General features: G+C 46.9%; 1 long non-coding RNA gene across 1 annotated transcript; it reads left to right on the top strand.

Annotated features, from left to right (window-relative positions):
* The first annotated feature begins 7,279 nt into the window (after nucleotides 1-7,279).
* Nucleotides 7,280-11,102, top strand: LOC131403225 (uncharacterized). Its single transcript, XR_009219300.1, has 3 exons — nucleotides 7,280-7,386; nucleotides 7,736-7,803; nucleotides 11,030-11,102. It is a non-coding gene; the product is annotated as an uncharacterized LOC131403225 (long non-coding RNA).
* Nucleotides 11,103-12,685: the final 1,583 nt, after the last annotated feature.

Genomic DNA, 12,685 nt, shown 5'->3' with positions numbered 1-12,685 from the left:
TGTGTGTGTATGTGTGTCTATACGCACATCTCTCAAATAATACTTTAAGCCTTATAACGAAAAGCTACCTTCCCCGCTCTTGACTCTGGTTCCAAAAACAATTTCTTTAATTTTCTGGTTGAAAATCTGTATTTCTAAATTAGCTACTCATACAGCTTTTTCATTTTTCAGCTTTTGAGTATTTATAGTTTCTTCCTTCTCTGAAAAATCCAGCATGAAGTGTTCTTACATATGTTAAAAACATAATTCCGGGGCCGGCCCGGTGGCGCAAGCGGTTAAGTGCGCGCGCTCCGCTGCGGAGGCCCGGGGTTCGCTGGTTCGGATCCCGGGCGCGCACAGACGCGCTGCTTGGTGAGTCATGCTGTGGCGGCGTCCCATATAAAGTGGAGGAAGATAGGCACAGATGTTAGCCCAGGGCCGTCTTCCTCAGCAAAAAGAGGAGGATTGGCGGATGTTAGCTCAGGGCTAATCTCCTCACAAAAAAAAAAAAAAAAAAAAAAAAACCATAATTCCCCTTTCCCAATATAACTATTTAATGAATTAGGATAAATCAAAATTCAATGTCTACTGTTTTATGACATAAGTGTTTACCATTTTATAGCATATGAATCTTATCCAGAGATGTGCTACGTCAGATTGTATGAATACATTTTCTTTCTCACTTTTTCCTTTGACCGTTTAAATGGTAAAATTCTCTTGTTTCTTTGTTGTCTTCCTATGGATTCATCACTGGTTCATCTCCTTCCACCAGAAACTTAAATCTGTTCTCAGTAACTTCTGATGCATGAGACAATTCATGGGCTTCAGGTTTTGCTTGGGGACATCCCTCTTGGTCTTGAACATATATACAGGCCCACATATACACAGTATGTCTGGAAGGATAGAGGAGAAAAGGATGTTTATCTCTGTGAAAAAGGACTGGGGGACAGTGGTAGAGGGAGAATATTTTACTGACTTTGCACCACTCTTTGAAGTTTTCCTATACGTGCATCTTCGACGTATTGGCCTCCCTCCTCCCAGATTTTTAAAATTAAAATAGCGTTATATCCTTATCTACTGGCTTGGGACTGCAAGTTGTAGAGAAATGTGAATATATGATCCAATTTTTAAACGAAATTAAGAACAACAAACAAGCACAAAAATTTAGAATTCTAAATATAGGCACATCATTCTATTAGGCTGTATAAACGTGGAGAAAGGATTGAAGAACAGCTGTTCAACATCCAGCTACCTGTGCAGTCTAGGTGTCCACGGAAAGCCCCGCCTCCAGCCCGGCACGTGGAGCTGATTTCCTCCCCCTGTGAAGTCTGCCTGACTTATTCCAGCCCAACCCCGGCCTCTTCCCGCCCCTGGAACTGGTCTCCGCCCACAACTTTCGGGCCTGGCTCCACCCACAGCCTGGCCCACGCCCACAGCCTGGTCCTGGATCATTGCCCCTCCCATACCCTTGTTTCATCCACAGAACCGCCCCCTGGGCCTGGTGTCACTCACACCCTTGTCCCCGCCCACAGCCCACGGTTAGAACTGGTTCCCGCACACAGCCACGCCCCTAGATTTTGTCCCTGTCCCTGGTGCTCACCCAGCCCGCTTTCCAGCTTGACACTCACTCTAGAAGCTAGACACCTCCCCCGAGGCCGGGGTGCCAGGCCCGACCAGCCCGCTGCCTCAACTGCAGCCCCCAAACTTTCGTCCTCCTCGAATGCCCGCCCGAGACAGGAAGCGGAAGTGCTGGCGGGGCCTTGGATGGATGGGGCGTGTTTGCGCGGTGTGTCCCGTCTTGTGGGCTCCAACCGGATTCCCGTGGACTTTCGCCCTCAGGGGCGGGGCGCAGTGAGTGGCGGGCAGTCCCGGCTGGGTAGGGGTCCAGGGAGGGGCCTGGTCCTTGGGCAGCCCCGTCAGGACCCGGCGTCCCTCCATCCCCACACAGCCCCCGTTTCACCTGGGCTGTTTGCTCAGGGCCCCCGAGGCTGCTGTTCCTCCTGGCTTCGGATGCCGCCATCCTCTCCTCAGACTCCTCGTCACCGTCCTCCTTTTGATTTTGTCCCCAGGGGGCTTTAGCTGCTTTTGGAGGCGGTGTTTGGGTTGTTACTAATGGGGGCGCTCCTGGCGTTTAGAGGGGGAGGCAGGAATGCTGCTCACTGTCCTCCAGGGCCCAGGGCGGCCCGACAGAGAATTATCCGGCCCCAAATGTCAGTTGTGCCAAGGTTGGGAAATCTGCTCCAGGCCTGAAAATCTCCCGAGCCCTGAATGACGTGTGGAAAATGTTGACAGGTCAGCGAGTCACAAAGTCCCTAAATGACAAGCTTGTTTAAAGGGTCCAGAGTCACCAAAAAGTCTCTGTCCAGCCAAGTGAGTTGAGCGACTCAAGTGCACACAGCACGAAGCTGCTTTCTCCCATCTTGGGCAGCAGGTGGCTGGATAGGAATCAGGAAAATCCAGTCACAGCCAACACTTACAATTAAATCAGTAAACACAAAAAAAAGAAAAGTGAATGGGGTGGCCTTTCCATCCAACACCCTATAAAAGGCCTCAAAAGCTTGTATGCGCCTTATTTTCCCCCCTCAGACACAAAAAGCATCCGTGGAGCTCAAGTTTGAGGTGAAAACAGGCTCAGGGTCCACCCGTCCTCGTTGATCCATGGATTTCTGTGTGACCAGGTGCGTACCCTGTGGACTTGGTACCAAGAGGTTCCGGCAGCCTCCGCTGTGCCGAAGACCTGCCAGTGGGCTTTCCTGTGCTCGGGTTGTCACCACATGGTGTCACTGAGAGTGAGGGTATCTTGAGAAAAATTATTGATGTTTGTTGGATGGAAAGATGGTAAGCTGTGGTGGTTCTGTGTGGTAAATATTTCAGTAAGTACAGTTACATGCAAATAAGAACACATGAAACAAATGTAAATTACTGCAAATGTGTATTATAGTAGAAAATATAGATTTACTTGCATAATACTCAAAAGTCAGAATTTATATATAATATAAATACAGAAATGTTTTGCGTGTGTATGTAGTATTAGAAGACATCCCAGGAAATATTAGCAGGGATACTCAGCAACATTCCTACGACCCATTCAATTTGACTTCTAAAGTCCTATAAATCCTCCACAAAAATTTGAAATAAAGGAGCATTCAGGGAAAAAGATGATTGGAACTTTGTATTAATAACAAATTTAAAATTGAATTTACCAGTAGCCAGATTTATTTTGAGCATTTTTTTCTTTATGACATTTCAAATCATTTGGAGGAATACTAAGCAACACTGTAGATTGAAGGGAAGGGCACTAGTCTCCAAAAAGACTGTCCTCACCACCTTGCCTTCTAAAGGGAATTAACTTTGTTTCTTGAATCTTTTCTGGAAGAACAGTCTGGTGATTCATGTTGCAGAGAATCTTGTTAAATGATTTTGTATTTAGTTGTTGGCCTCTACTAATTGTGTTTGTGTGTGTGTGTGTGTGTGTGCCTTTTTCATTCTAGCTTTCCTGTAACGTTCTTGAGGGGAATATGTGCTTGTCATGCAATAGATAGTCTTTGAGTGTATAATTTATGGTGACCCACCATCCTCGTTTATTCAGAACGAATGGGTTTTCCAGGATACAGGATGTTTAGTGTTCAAACCAGGGCAGTCCTAGAAAAACCAGGATGTTTCCTCATCTCATAAACCAGGCCCTGGACCACATGCATGGGTTCCTGGAGAACCAGAGAGACCTTGTCCCACCTCCATGGAATTTATATTGTATTTGGGAATTTGGATTTTAGACAGTTAATGATGAGAGTGATGTGGGAGTTTGGCTCAAGGGGACTCAACCTGAGGGGGCAGGGAAGCCCTCTTGAGAAGGACTGATATTTAGCTTGAGAGCTAGAGTTGGGACTGGATTTAGCTGGTCTGAAGGGTAGACTGGAGTGAGGGTGTGGGAGTATGTTCAAGAGAGCGTTTCAGGCAGAGGGACCCGCATGAGGACATCCCTGAAGCAGAGAGCCTGTTGTGTCCATGAACTGAGAAGAGGGATGGATGAGCGGAGTCAACACAGGGGGAGAGGTGTGAGCCAGAACAGCGAGGGGGACAGACTGGATCAGGTCAGGCGTGACTTGGGACTCTGTTCTAAGACCAGTGGGAACACTCTGGAGAGATGCGAACAGATGGCTGATGTGATTGGCGTTTGGTCTAAGCACTTTGGTTAAAATGTACCTGAGGGTTAAGATTGAATACTTATGAGGCAGGAGGTGTTGGGAAGAAGATTACGAGTGAGATGATTGTTCCCTAGGTCTCGGTGATGGCTGTGGAGTAGGAAAGAAATAGAAAGAAAAGACCTTGGAGTGTAGAACCGAGAGAATGTAACGGTACTTTCTTGCCTGCATGTGTCAGATGGCGCAGGGCACTGACTTTTCTCCTCGCTGCTGTCCGTGTAGACCTGCAGGCGTCCCCTCACCCAGGTCTGTGTGTTCACCCCACTTGGCCACTCACAGGCCCCCTTCCGCATCCTAAAGGAAGTCAGGTCTTACTTGTGAGGGGGTTGTCTCAGACGGGAGACATCGAGGAGAGCCCCTCCACACATCAGAGCAGCCCATTCAGCCTCTCCCTCAGCTTCCTCCCTTCCACTCTCCCACTTTCCACACCCAGAAGGACACCTGCTCAGTATTGCACAGCCCCATGTTCTTCCTCCACCAGGCTTGAGAAGGGTGGGGCAGCCAGCGGGGTGGACACCGTCTGCACCTTCCACTCTGAGCCCCGCAGGTCCCGGGCTGGACAGAGAGCGACTCTACTGGGAGCTGAGCCATGAGAACCTGGGCGTCACCCACCTTGTTTTTCTCACCCTGGACCGGGACAGCTTCTACATCAGTGATGAGGGGCTGGGCTACAGCCATGCTCTCTCTGCCAGTCAAAGTTCTGTGTTGCCTCCGTTGCTCTAAAGTGAGTTTTGATCCATCTCTCTCTCCTTCTGGTCAGGGTTCAGTCTTCTCATCACGGTGTGACCGCTGGGTTCAGCCAGCTTCCACCTCGTTGACACCTCCCTGAACACCCTTCCCCTCTTCCTTTCTGCTTTTCCCTCTGCTTTTCCCTCAAACGTCCCTACATCCTCCCTCACCCTTAATCCTTTATGTTCACCCCAACCCTTGCTCAGCTCCTCTCGCCTTCTCTCCCCAGGTTATACCTATGGAGCCGCAGCCCCGACTACCACCAGTGAGTATTCCTGGCCCTGATGTCCTGGGTCTCATCGCATTTGGGGTTGGGGAGCACTTGTTCTCCTTCACCCGCTGTGCTTGGTGAGGGAAGGACCTGGAAGTGTCCTAACTCATCCCTTCTCTCTCTCTTGGGTTCTGGTGGAGAGTCCCAGCCCAGGGTGAGAAAGCCTTAGACACAGACATGTTCTCCACCACATTCTGACCCCACATGGTTTTCACTTTTATTCTCCTGAAGCCCCGCCCTTGGTCCTCCTTTTCCAGGTATCCTATCCGTCTGTCCAGTTTTCTGTCCGTCCATCTCTCTTTCCTCTGTGTTCAGTCTCTCTTATTCACCCATCTCACTCTCTCATCCACAGGCTTGCTCATCCCTCTACTCACACAGGGACCCATCCCCTCACTCTCATTTATGCTTCACCTGTGAATGGTGGTCCTGGGACAGCCACTGCTGGAGCATGGGTGAACCTGGAAGCTCCTCCCACTCTGTCCCTCCCTGATGACAGCCCTCTCCACAGCTCCCTAGCCGGCCACCACATCCCTGCATACTTGATCAACACCTGTGCCACCAGAAGCCACCACAGGTATCTGGGGGTGCCTTTTCCTTCGAAAGAGAAGCTCTCCAGCCCCTACCAGCCAGTTGTGATCCAGGAGCTGGGAAGACAGGGTGTGAAATTCTGCTTTTAGGACAATCATGCTGATCACAAATATTATACCAATGATTCAGTCCTAAGGTCAGGCCTCAGAGAGCCCCTAGTCTTGTGAATTAACACACCATTATAACACAATGTGGGAGGATTCAGGGAGTGGCACCTGGCATAATTTGGAAGGGAAGAGCTTGCTAGTGAAAGGTTCACCTGAATGGAGTCTTTAAGAATGAGTAGGATGGACCCTGGCAAATAGAGGATGAAGAGTTTTCCTGGCAGAGGGGAATCCATGAGCAAAGACTCCAGCCAGAAACAACATGCCATATGGGGAGAACTGAAACGAATTTGGGTTGCGTGAAGCATGAAGTTTAAGTCGCAGTAGATGGATAAAATGAGACTGAAATATCAGCAGGAGCCAGATTGAGTAGAGCCTTGAGTGCCAGGTCAAGAATGTTGAACTAAACACTGAAGGCCATAGGGAGCCATGGGTGGTACTAGAGCAGTGGTGGCCCTAGTGAGGTATTCATTTCAGAAAGATTCTTGTAGTAGTCCATGTAGAACATCCTTTAGACAGAGCATCCACTGTGCCTGCTGGGGTGTTGGTCTGGGTGAAGGAAGTTAAGATTTGAGTTGGGACAGGGATGGAGTGTATCTGAGGACGAGTGTGCAAGGTGAATGGGTGTTACAGGGAGTGAGGAGGATCTGAGCAGATATGCTGGTTCTGACTTGGGTGACCACACGGGTGGGTGGTGGTGCCACTGTGAGAGAAGACGACAGATGATAATGAATGCAGGACTCTGGTGTGGTCTCAGGTCAGCTCTCAGTGATGGCCATCGCTCTTCCTCTCGTCTTGCAGCTTTGGGGCACAACCTGAAGACCCTCACAGTCAATGTCACCATCTCCACCTTCTGGTATTCATCAGACAGGAGCAACAGCTCAGCCACATTCAACTCCACTGAGAGTGTCCTGCAGAGCCTGGTGAGACCCTGGTCCCAGCAGCTCCTGGTGGGTTAAATCCCACCCAGCCCCTCCTCCAACCCCTGTCCCTCCTGCTCATCCTCCTCCTCCTTCCTCCCCAGCTGGATCCTTGTTCAAGAAGAGAAGCCTGGGCTCCTTCTCCTTGAGTGTCAGACTGCTCTCCCTCAGGTAAGGCCCTCCCTTGAGCACTTGCCCCTAATGACCACTTTTGTGACCACCCCTCTCTCAGTTTCCTCACTCACCTCCCATTTCCTCCTTCCTGTTATGGCCCAAACCCCAGAGGATTCAGGACCTCTCTCTTGATTCGCCACGTCCCTCTCTCCCCAGGACTGAGAAGGATGGGGCAGCCACCAGTGTGGACGTTGTCTGCACCCACCACCCTGACCCCGTCGGCCACCATGCCTCTGTGCTGGGAGCTGAGAGTCTCCACCTGTCTGCTATTCCTCTCAGTGGCTCCAGGCTCTGCACCCTGGAGTTTATGCATGCAGAGAGAGCACCAGTTACATTTCCGCAGCATCAGCTGGAACCTCAGCAACCCGGAGCTCACATCCTCGGAGTACACCGCCCTGCAGAGAGACACCCAGGACCAGGTGGGGTCTCCCCTCTCCCGTCTCTCCTTGCCCTGAGAGCACCCTCATTCCTCTGCTTGACTTACATCTGTTACATTATTGTTTCAATTCTTCACTTTCCCTGCTTGTCTGGGTTCTCTCACTTTCCAGAGGTGATGTCCTAGCTGCCTTCCCCATTTCTCACGTAGGTAAACTGAAGCTCAGAAAGGGGAGTATTTTGCCTAAGGTCACACAATGTGTTAGGGGCAGAGCCAGGATTTGAAGTCAGGTCTCCCTTGCCCCAAGGTCTGTGATCTTTCACTGGCTCCAGTGGCCCCCTGCGTCCACAGGAGACATCCGTCTCAGCCACTCTCCCTCCCATTTGTTCTAGGTCACCAAGCTCTACAGAGGCAGCCAGCTGTGAGACATATTCCACTCCTGCCTGGTCACCGACTTGATGTAGGTTGAGGAGATTGGAAGCATTGGTTGAGCTGATGGCTGATGGCTCTGAGCTCCCGTGACACATCCTTGATCTGGAAGTCACTTACATGGTGCCCATTCTGCCCCACATCCCTGTCAGCTAATCCTACCATCTCCATCCATAGGTTTTCGGTGGTTGAGAAAAGCATTAACATTTGAGGCCACCAACCTCCAGCATCCTCCTCCTCCTCCTCTTCTGGAGACTTTCAACAAATATCAGCAGTCTAACTGTGCTCTCCAATAGTGAAGCCACTAACCACATGGGGCAATTTAAATTTTTTATACACCGTTGGGATACGATTCACATATTGTGTGTGGGGGTGGTTGTATTTTTTAGGTTTTTGTATATACAATGTCTTCTCCTCTGCAAAACTAATAGTTTTACCTCTTCCGTTCCAATCTGGGTTTCTTTTATTCCTTTTTCTTGCCTAATTGCCTTCATTAGAACCTGTAGTACCTGTTATTAACATATGAGATGAAGGAAGACATCTTTGTCTTGTCCCTGTCTTAGGGGGAAATTTTCAGTCTTTCACATTGAACATGGTGTTAGCCTTGGGTTTTTCATCGATGCTATTTATAAGTTGAGAAAGTTTTTTTCTATTCCTAATTTGTTGAGTGTTTTCTTTTTTAGGCATGAAGGGCATTGTATTTTGTGAAATTCTTTTCTATATATATGGTTGAAAATACGTGGTATTGGTCCTTAGTCTATTAATATGGTGTATTATATAATCAAGTTTTCAGATATTAAGACAACCCTTCAACTAGAGGTGAGAGATTAAGATGTTCTGAAGTCTGTCCTGGGCCTGCCACATCCCTGAGCCTTTGTGGTCTTCTAGATGTCCGCAAATACACTGCAGCTTTCAAAGCCCCCCGTGGACATCTCATTCCTCCAATTTTTCCTCCAAGGTTTTGGCTCGCCTCTTACCTGCCTCAGCTGGAATCACTCCCTCAGGCCACTACAATAGAAAACAATTAGCGCTGATTGTATTTACCAAGTACCTGGGGACCTACATTCCACCCTGGGCAAGCTCTGAGTCAAGTAAGGACAAGCCCTTAACATGGGGCTTTTTCAGGGAGCTGCCAGGCAGGTCAGCTAGTGACAGTTCGATGGGGATGGTTCTTTTTAGAACTCTAAACCCATTATGGCTGCTTGGCTGATGGTTGTCTCAGCTACCATGGTTCTAAGACTGATGGTTTTCAAAGTTATGGAGGATATTGTGAGAGCAGGATGGGAATAGCGAAAGTTATAGTGCCGCAAAATTTGCTACCTTTATCAAGATTCCACCGTGTGTCTTCACTAAACCCTCCTCAAAATCTTACAAGCCTTTGATTAATTTCTAGGCTTCTGAAAAGTTGATTTTGACCATTTTTACCAGTGTTCTCATTGTTTTTATGCATTTTCAAAAGTCCTTACTCCAAAGTTTCAAAAATGTTCTCCCTGTGGTTATTTACTTATATATTACGTACTTGAAATTAAATTACATGAGAAATTCAGTTCCTCACTCACACACACTAGCCACATTTTAAGTGCTCGATACCAACATGGGGCTAATAATGAGTGTATTTGGGAGTGCAGACAAATGTTTACATTACTGCAGAAAGTTCTTTTGGACAGGACCCAGAAGCAGGGTATCTAAAATCAGGGTAGAATTCCAGACACCCTTGTTCATCCTTTGTGCCCTTCCAGGTCTGTCCCCCACAGTAACTACACTGGAGTGGACTCCCTGTGTACCTTGCCACCTTGGCACAGAGACTGGACAGAGTTGCCATCTATGAGGATTCCTGTGGCTGACCCAGAATGGTACCCAGCTGCAGAACTTGACCCTGGACAGGAAGAGTGTCCTTGGGGATGGTCAGGCTCCCTGGTCATTGGGAAAGGAAGTGAGGCATTTCTGGGGACTCTGGATACCTGGGGCTGAGAGAGCATTGAACTTTCTCAGGCTGGCAGGTGGTGGCACAGTCCCCCAGTCTTTCCCCACCATTGAGAGAGAGAAAAAGACACCAGTGTAATATAGGTGGCCCTCACCTTCTCCTAGACATCTCTGTGACCTCAAACTAGTCACCGCCCCTCTCTGGACATTAGTTTCCTTATCTCTGCACTGAAAGCCACTGGGCCAGATGGTCAGTGAGGGCCTCCAGCTGTGTGTGAAGCAGACTTGCAGGTTTGGGGGTGGATCTGTTTCCTGATCCACAGGCTATAGTTTGCCAAGTCCCACTCTAGATGAGCACCAATGCTCTAGAACTTTCTGCAGTGGTGGAATGTTCTATATCTGTGCTGTCCAGTGCATAGCCACATGTGACTGTTGAGTGCTCGAAGGATGATATTGTGACTCGTCTATATTGTTACTGATTTTTAATGTTACTGAGGTACTAGAATTTTTACTTTATTTAACTAAAGTTAATTTTAATTCAAAAAGAGACTTGTTGCTGCTGCATATGAGACAGCACACCTCTAAGTGGTTGTCTGGATAGAGGTACACGTAGGGGGACCTGCACCCCTCCACTCATTCCCACTGGATGCTGTGTGTCTTACTCTCCTGGAGTTTATGTTATAGCTGGCAATAACAAGAATAGAGAATTGAAACTTATCAATTATTTGATGTGAACGAACTCATACTTGCAGGCGGAAATCAGAAAAGACTTCCTGCAGGAAATTACATTGTAGGTTAATCCTAGAAAATGAATATTAAGCAAATAGATAAAGGAGAAGGGGATGATGTGTTCCTAGGCACGGAAGAACACTTTTCAGTGTGAATTTACAAATTTAGAGAGATCCCATAGGCTTGCCAACAGTGATGACCTATTCTCCCCATGGCTGTCGTAAGAAAGTCCATTCAAATTAACTCATCTGTGCCCAGATGTATGAATTTGGTTTAATTAATTACACTTTTGTTCTGTGATAATGGCCTTGGATTTTGTAGCAAAGTGTGCCCACTTTTTAGAGATGGAACTAAAATGGGGTGAAACATCATGATGTCTACTTGACTTTAATATTTCATTGAATACGTGGGATGAATCAAGTGTGGCAAGTGTTAATAATTTATACATTGATGAAATATTGTTTTAATTGGATGGAATATACATTGGTAAATCTAGATGATGGATGTTTATGAGACTGTTCCCTTTATTTTTCTGTGTGTCTAAAAAGTTATATTAAAAAGAGTGAAACACACTCACATGCATTCTCCATTTTATTCACTTCCAGAATATACTCCCAACAGAGATGACACCTTGATTGTGAAGCCTGGTAAGCCTGCAGGAAGCCCCAGCCCAGGGTATGAGGCGAGTATCTTGATCCTGTGCCTCATCGAAGAGAACCAGGTGAACAGGTTTTTGGATGATGAGGAAAGTTGACCAAACCTTGTCAAGGATGGTTGAGGCACAGTGGGGTCAGCAGGAGTCCTCGGGCGATGACAGGAGGTGGTTCACCCCACCACTTGTCTCCCCAAACCTCCTTTTCTGGGCCCTCATCCTCATCTTCTTGGTGGGACTCCTGGTGCTTATACAGGCCTGACCTGCTGTCTCCTGGTTAGACATGACGTGCTGCTTGTCTTCTTACTATTGAGTTGCAAGAGCTCTTTATATATTATAAATACACGTCCTTTTCTAGGGATATGTTTTGCAGATGTTTTCTCCCAGTCTGTGCGTGTCTTGCTTTCTCCTTCACAACATGCGTTATTGGGGAAATGCAAGTGACAGTCATCATGAGATTCCACCACACTTGAGAATGTCTATAATTAAAAAGACTGACTATAGCAAGTGTTGTTGAAGATGTCAAGTCACTGAAACTCTCATCGAGTGCTGGAGAAAAATAGCTTGGATGTGTCTTTAATAATTACATACGTCTGCCCAGCCATTCCTCTCCTAGGAATCCATCCAAGGGAAATAAACCCATATGTCTATACACAGACTTGTACACACGTGTTGATAACAACCTATTTATAGTAGACAAAAACGGAAAACAACACAAATGTCCATCTACTGGTGAACGGATATGCAAAGTGTGGTATATCCCCACCTTGGAATACTATTCAACCATAAAATAGACTGAATTATTTTTTCTTTTTTAATTATTTTATTGAAATTATAAAGGGTTTTAACATTGTGTAATTTCAGGTGTTCATTATTATTTGTGACTTTCTGTATAGACTGCATCGTGCTCAGCACCAGTAGTCTAACTTTTATCCATCACCATGCATATGTGGCCATTTAACTCTTTCACTCAACACCCAGCCCCCTTCCCCTCTGGAAACCACTAATCTGTTCTCTTTATTCTTGTGTATGGTTATCTTCTACATATGAGTGAAATCATGCATATTTGCCTTTGTCTGGCTTATTTCATTTAACATCATACCCTCAAGGTCCATCCAGGTTGTTGCAAACAGGACGATCTTGTCTTTTTTTTCTGGCTGAGTAGTGTTCCATTGTATATAATGCATACCACATCTTCTTTATCCATTCATCTGTAGCAGGGCACTTGGGTTACTTCCATGTCTTGGCTATTGTGAATAATGCTGCAGTGAACGCAGGGGTGCATAAATCTCTTTGAATTGTTGATTTCAATTTCTTCGGATAAATACCCAGTAGCTGGAAGGTATGGTATTTCTATTTTTGTTTTTTTGAGAAATCTCCATACTGTTTTCCCTGGTGGCTGCACCAGTTTGCACTCCCACCAGCAGTGTGTGAGGGTGCGCTTTTCTCCTTATCCTCTCCAACATTTGTTATTTTTTGTCTTGGGAATTATGGCCATTCTGACAGGTGTAAGGTGAACTCTCATTGTAGGTTTGACTTGACTATCCCTAATAATTAGCGATGTTATACATCTTTTCATGTGTCTGATGGCCTTCCATATATCTTCTTT

This window comes from Diceros bicornis, unplaced genomic scaffold (assembly GCF_020826845.1).
Source record: "Diceros bicornis minor isolate mBicDic1 unplaced genomic scaffold, mDicBic1.mat.cur scaffold_584_ctg1, whole genome shotgun sequence".
NCBI classification, from domain to species: Eukaryota; Metazoa; Chordata; class Mammalia; order Perissodactyla; family Rhinocerotidae; genus Diceros; species Diceros bicornis.
This window is presented reverse-complemented; position numbering and strand designations above follow the sequence as displayed.